Source organism: Primulina tabacum, chromosome 14 (assembly GCF_025594145.1).
Source record: "Primulina tabacum isolate GXHZ01 chromosome 14, ASM2559414v2, whole genome shotgun sequence".
Classification (NCBI taxonomy): domain Eukaryota; kingdom Viridiplantae; phylum Streptophyta; class Magnoliopsida; order Lamiales; family Gesneriaceae; genus Primulina; species Primulina tabacum.
Genome location: NC_134563.1, coordinates 16,329,353 through 16,336,098, shown reverse-complemented (window position 1 = coordinate 16,336,098; position 6,746 = coordinate 16,329,353). Strand labels below are relative to the sequence as shown.

Sequence of the window (6,746 nt, the reverse complement as noted above, 5' to 3'; positions counted from 1 at the left end):
ATTTTAGAAATTATTTTATTTGAAAACACATACAATTATATATATATATATATATATATATATATATATATGAATACATCTATTATATATTTTATATTAATTGATCAAAAAATATATATAAATTGGTAAATATGAAAAACTAATTTTTCTTTTAGTCTGTATTTTGAATATAATGAATATTAAAATCTAGTGTATTGTGATTTTTCAATAATTATTAACTAATGCGTCTCAGGTGCATTTTACTGACACCTTACTCGACATTGAACTAAAAATTATTATTATTATTACTATATATAAGTATATATTTTAATTTTTTATATAAAAAAACTAAGAGGCGAAGAAGAAGAAATTATTCATACCTTAAAGAAAAACATTAAAACATACCGTTGAATCACAAGTTTAGCATCACATGAATTTTCTTTTCTTACTCTTGGATGTTGGCCAATTAAGTTGAGATAAGGATAGATCTAGTTCATGACTAAATCCTTGCAGTAAATCCATAAGTTCACCTTCACATGTAGCAGAAACTAACATCCTTCGCGAAGCTAATGAAATAAATCCATGTTCCACAACATCATCAAGAAACGATAACAGTTTATCATAATAATTGTTAACATTTAACAAACCAATTGGCTTATTGTGGATATTTAATTGTGCCCAACAAACAGTATGAAATATTTCTTCCAAAGTACCGTAACCTCCTGGCAAAGCAATGAAAGCATCTGAATGTTCAATCATTTGAGTGATTCGTTCATACATGTTGTCCACTTTCATTTCTTCTCCTATTATTGGTCCTGTAAGATTGGCTAAGGTAATCAGAATAATGCCTAAAACTTCACTTCCACCTGCATGCGCAGCTTTTGCAACTTTTCCCATGAGGCCAACTTCACTACCACCATATACCAAATGAATCTTTTTTTAGCAAGTGTTATTCCAAGATTTTCTGCTACTTCTTCATAAATTAAATCTTTTCCTGCACTAGATCCACAAAATACACAAATATTTTTGATTTTACTTACCGTGGACGTTGACATGTTGAGAAAATATGTTTTCAGTAATTGTTAGATCACAGCATATGAATTTATAAGCGTAACATGCCAAAAGTCAATATTTGAACATGAAATTATTATTATTAAAAGAAAATAAAAATGACAAAATTAAAACAAATATATACAGCGTAGTTGTGATTGTGGCTCACATCTTCCTCTGATTTTACGTTCAGTAACGGCTTCAACGCCTTCTATGAGTCGAGAATATGCTTCCCATCCAATTTTCTTATAAATTGGCAAACAGGGTCTTTTAACGTCAGATTCCCAAGATGAAATTGTGTATATATATTTACTTATCTAAATAGATATGTGTTACTACAGTAGGATCTTTGTAAGGCTGATTCCACCGTCCATATTGATATTCCTCCTGTTGAAATTGCCACCATAGTTTAAGAAGTTCATTTTGCACGTACCCACTAGAATGCGTATCAAGAACCTCTAGAAAATTATCCAAAGGCTCTTTACTCAGACCATTCTTAATGAAAAAATTTTATCTTCTCTATTCATTGATGTCATTCCAACATTTTTGCATTTTCCCTTACAAGTCCACCTTGCACATTTATGACATCCACCTATACGTTTAGCTCTTCGCTTTTTGGCATATGTGCTTTTACCAAATCCTGGCATATGTCTTATTATTAATTCACTTGCTTCCCCAACCAATCGGACTTTTTCTTCACTTATCAAACGGACATCATTCGGTATGCCATATGACATCATCAACCTTAGCCGCTCACATCTAGCTTTATAAATTTTTTTCAACGCATTATCAGGTAAACAAGAAAAATATTTACGAAGATTCATAATACACGCATCCATATTATTATTATTATATATATTTCAATTATTTTGGAAAAACTGAAGAAACCGACTTAAACAGTCACGGAGTACCGTTATCCGCCACTTAACCGGGAAATGAACTAGAATCTGCAAAACAAAATGAAAATATCAAACAACTATTCTGGATCATATAAAGGCATAAACTCATTATTAAGAATTTCATTTTCTATAAAAGGCTTAAGTCTTTGCCCATTAACTTTAAACACGTCATTATTTTTAGAGTTTTCAATATAAACAGCACCATGAGGATAAACAAATTTGACTATAATTGGTCTTGACCACCTCGATCTTAGTTTACCTGAAAATAAATGCAAACGAGAATTATAAAGCAAAACTTTTTGTCCAATTTCAAATGACTTTCTCATAATATTTTTATCATGAAAGACTTTAGTTTTATCTTTATAAATCTTTGAATTTTCATATGCATCATTTCTTAATTCTTCAAGTTCATTTATTTGCAATTTTTATAATTTAGATGCATCATCTAAATTAATATTAAATGCTTTAATTGCCCAATAAGCTTTATGTTCAAGTTCAACCGGTAAATGACAATGCTTACCAAAAACTAACCTATATGGTGACATCCCTAATGATGTTTTAAATGTAGTTCTATATTCCCATAATGCATCAGTTAATCTTAAAGACCAATCTTTTCGATTTGGATTAACTGTTTTTTCTAAAATTTGTTTTATTTCTCTATTTGCAAGTTCAACTTGACCATTACTTTGAGGATGATATGGGGTAGAAACTTTATATGTAATGCCATATTTTCTTAACAAAGAAGAAAATGATTTATTTATAAAATGACTTCCCCCATCACTAATTATTGCTCTAGGTATTCCAAATCGGCTAAAAATATTTTCTTTTAAAAATTTTATAACAACTTTATGATTATTAGTTCTACATGCAATTGCTTCAATCTATTTTGAAACATAATCAACAGCGACTAAAATGTACTTATATCCAAAAGATAATGGAAATGGACCCATAAAATCTATCCCCCAACTATCAAATATTTCAATAATTATGATTGGATTTAAAGGCATCATGTTCCGTTTTGAAATTGATCCCATCTTCTGACAGTTTTCACAAGATTTGCAAAATAAATGCGTATCTTTAAATAAAGATGGCCAATAAAATCCACATTGTAAGATTTTTGTAGCTGTTTTATTGGATGAAAAATGACCTCCACGTGCTTCAGAATGACAAAATTTAATAACATTACTTACTTCATTGTCGGGTATGCATCGTCGAAAAATTTGGTCAGGACAATACTTAAATAAGTAAGGATCATCCCAATAAAATTTTTTAACTTCTATCAAGAATTTATTCTTATCCTGTGAATTCCAATGAGAAGGCATTTTATTTGTCACAAGAAAATTTACAATGTTAGCAAACCAGAGCATAATAGTAGCATAAAACAACTGATCATCTGGAAAATTTTCATTTATTGGTATTTCATTATGAGATGATTCAGTCATTATTCTAGATAAATGATCGGCTACAACATTTTCTTTTCCTTTTTTATCTTTAATTATAATATCAAATTCTTGTAACAATAAAATCCACCGTATTAATCTTGGCTTAGCATCTTGTTTATTTGATAAATATTTTATGGCAGAATGATCGGTGTAAACAATAGTAGTAGAACCAATTAAATAAGATCGAAACTTATCTAATGCAAATACTACTGAAAGTAATTCTTTTTCAGTAGTTGAATAATTTATTTGGGCACTATTTAAGGTTCTACTAGCATAATAGATTGCATAAGGTTTTCCTTCTTTTCTTTGTCCTAACACAGCTCCTATAGCATAATCACTTGAATCACACATTAATTTAAATGGTAAAGACCAATCTGGAGGTTGTAAAATAGGTGATGTAACTAAAAGATTAATAATTTTTTTAAAAGCATTTTCACATTTCTGAGTCCATTCAAATTGTGTATCTTTTGTTAAAAGATTTGAAATTGGTTTAGATATTATGCTGAAATTTTTTATAAACCTTCTATAAAATCCTGCATGACCCAAGAATGATCGAACTTCTTTGACCGTTTTTGGTGATGTTAAATTAGCAATAACATCAACTTTGGCTTTATCAACTTTAATTCCTTTTTCAGATATCACATGTCCTAAAACAATCCCAGATTTAACCATATAATGACATTTTTCCCAATTTAAAACAAGATTTTTTTCTTCACATCTTTTTAATACTTCTTCTAGATTTTTAAGACAATTTTCAAATGAGTTTCCAAAAACAGTTATATCATCCATAAAAACTTTAATATATTCTTCAATCATATCACTGAAAATACTTAACATGCATATTTGAAAAGTAACCGGAGCATTACATAAACCAAATGGAATTCTTTTAAATGCAAAAGTTCCGAAAGGACAAGTAAAAGTAGTTTTTTCTTGATCTTCTAATGATATAGGTATTTGATAATACCTCGAATACCCATCAAGAAAACAGTGATAAGAATGTCCTGCTACTTTTTCTAGAATTTGATCTAAAAATGGTAGTGGGAAATGATATTTTCTAGTTGCATCATTTAATTTTCTATAATCAATACACATACGCCAACTAGATGGAATCCTAGCTTGTAATAACTCTCCCTTTTCATTTTTTATAACAGTGATGCCGGACTTTTTAGGTACTACTTGTGTTGGACTTACCCATTTACTATCTGAAATTGGATAGATAATTCCAGCGTCTAATAGTTTTAATACTTCATTCTTAACAACTTCCTTCATATGTGGATTTAACCTTCTTTTTGGTTGTTGATATGTTTTAGCATTTTCTTCTACAATACCTCTAGGTATTTTGATTGACCTATCCGCCAGTAAGAGAGTAACAGAAGTGGTTTTAATTCTCCTAAATTAAGTTTTTCATAAACTGAATAAGGAAGTAAATTCACACTTGCTCCCAAATCCAACAAAGCTTTTTTAATTTTATTTTCTCCAATAATACATGAAATTGTTGGACAACCAGGATCTTTATATTTTAAACTAGAATTATTTTGAAGAATAGAACTTACTTGTTCAGCCAAGAATGCCTTTTTCTTCACATGCAATTTTCTCTTTTACAGTACATAAGTCTTTTAAAAATTTTGCATAAGAAGGTACTTGTTTAATAGCATCTAATAATGGAATATTTATCTTCACTTGTTTAAAAACTTCATAGATATCAGAATCACTTTTTTGTTTTTTATGATTTGTTAATGCATGAGGAAATGGTGGAGGTTTATTTGACTTATTTACTATTTCAGATTATTTATCCTTCACCATATTATTCTTAAAATTTAAGGTATCATCATTCTCAAAAGTATCAGGATTATCATCCTTACTCTTTGATTTTAAATGATCCTTGTTTTCATTACTATATGGATCATTAACTATTTTACCACTTCTAAGGGTAATAAGAGATTTTATTTGATCAACTTTTTCATTTTTTAATTCTTGATTTTGATTTTTAGGATTAGGTTGAGGTTGAGATGGAAATTTTCCTTTATCATGAATATTAAGTGCATATGCAAATTTTGCAAGAGTTTCTTTCAAATCACTCATAGATTGACTGTTTTGAATATTGATAGACTCTTGCTTTTGGATAAATGCATGAATTACATCTTCAAAGTTTTTTCTTGGAGGTGTAACATAAGGAATATAACCTTGATGATTTTGGTTATTTTGAAAATATTGTTGTGACGGTTGTGCATTATTATCATTCCTCCAACTAAAATTAGGATGATTTTTCCATCCAGGATTATATGATGGTGAAAAATGATCTAGTATTGGTTTTTTATAATTGTTAACATAATTTGCTTGTTCATGGAGACATTATTTAAATGAAGGTAATGTTGGACAATCTTTTGTAGCATGATTATGTGTATCACATATATGACAAACAATTTCTTGAATACTTTTTAATTGACCACTCTTTTTCATTTCTAATGACTCAATTTTTCTTGCTAAAGATGCAAGTTTAGCTTGAATATCTATATCATCTTTAAGATTATAGATGCCACCCCCATTTGTTGAATTATTGTTTTAGTTGTTGGTGGTTCTATTGTGCCTATATTATCCCAATTTTGAGCATTTTCTGCTAATGAATCCAAATATTCCATAGCTTCATTTGGGTTTTTATCTTCAAAAGTTCCATTACACATGAATTCTATCATTTGCCTATCTTTAGGTATTAGACCTTCATAAAAGTGAGAAACTATTCTCCATGTTTCAAAACCATGATGTGGGCATGTATTAAGTAATTCTTTATATCTATCCCAACATTGATAAAACGTTTCTCCTTGTTTTTGAGAAAAAGTTGTAATTTGTCTTTTAAAAGAGTTTGTTCTATGGGAAGGGAAAAACTTTTTGAGAAATTGTTGTTGCATTTCTTCCCATGATTTTATTGAACTTGATCTTAAATTTTGTAGTCATGTTTTAGCTTTATATTTTAAAGAAAAAGGGAAAAGCTTTAATCGAACTATATCCATGCTACAATTTTGATCATTATAAGTGTTACAAACTTCCTCAAATTCTCTTAGATGCAAATATGGATTTTCAGAATCTAAGCCATGAAAATTTGGTAAAAGTTGAATAATTTGAGGTTTGAAGTTGAAATTAGATGCATCAGGAGGAAAAACTAAACAAAATGGGGCACTAGTTCTAATAGGGTTCATATGGTGCCTAAGTGTTCTTAATTGATCATGTTCTTGATTATTATTATTATTATTATTATTATTATTATTATTATTATTATTATTATTATTATTATCATCTTGATTATTTGAATTATCATCCATGTTTAAATTATTTTCAGATACTCGAATAAGTCTACCACTTTTTTTTCGACTCCAAATAC

The 6,746-nt window shown here is 28.8% G+C and overlaps 1 non-coding gene across 1 annotated transcript; it reads left to right on the top strand.

Moving 5' to 3' along the window:
- Positions 1–6,121: 6,121 nt before the first annotated feature.
- Positions 6,122–6,232, top strand: LOC142525700 (small nucleolar RNA R71). The gene has a single exon (XR_012815150.1). It is a non-coding gene; the product is annotated as a small nucleolar RNA R71 (small nucleolar RNA).
- The last annotated feature ends 514 nt before the right edge of the window (positions 6,233–6,746 follow it).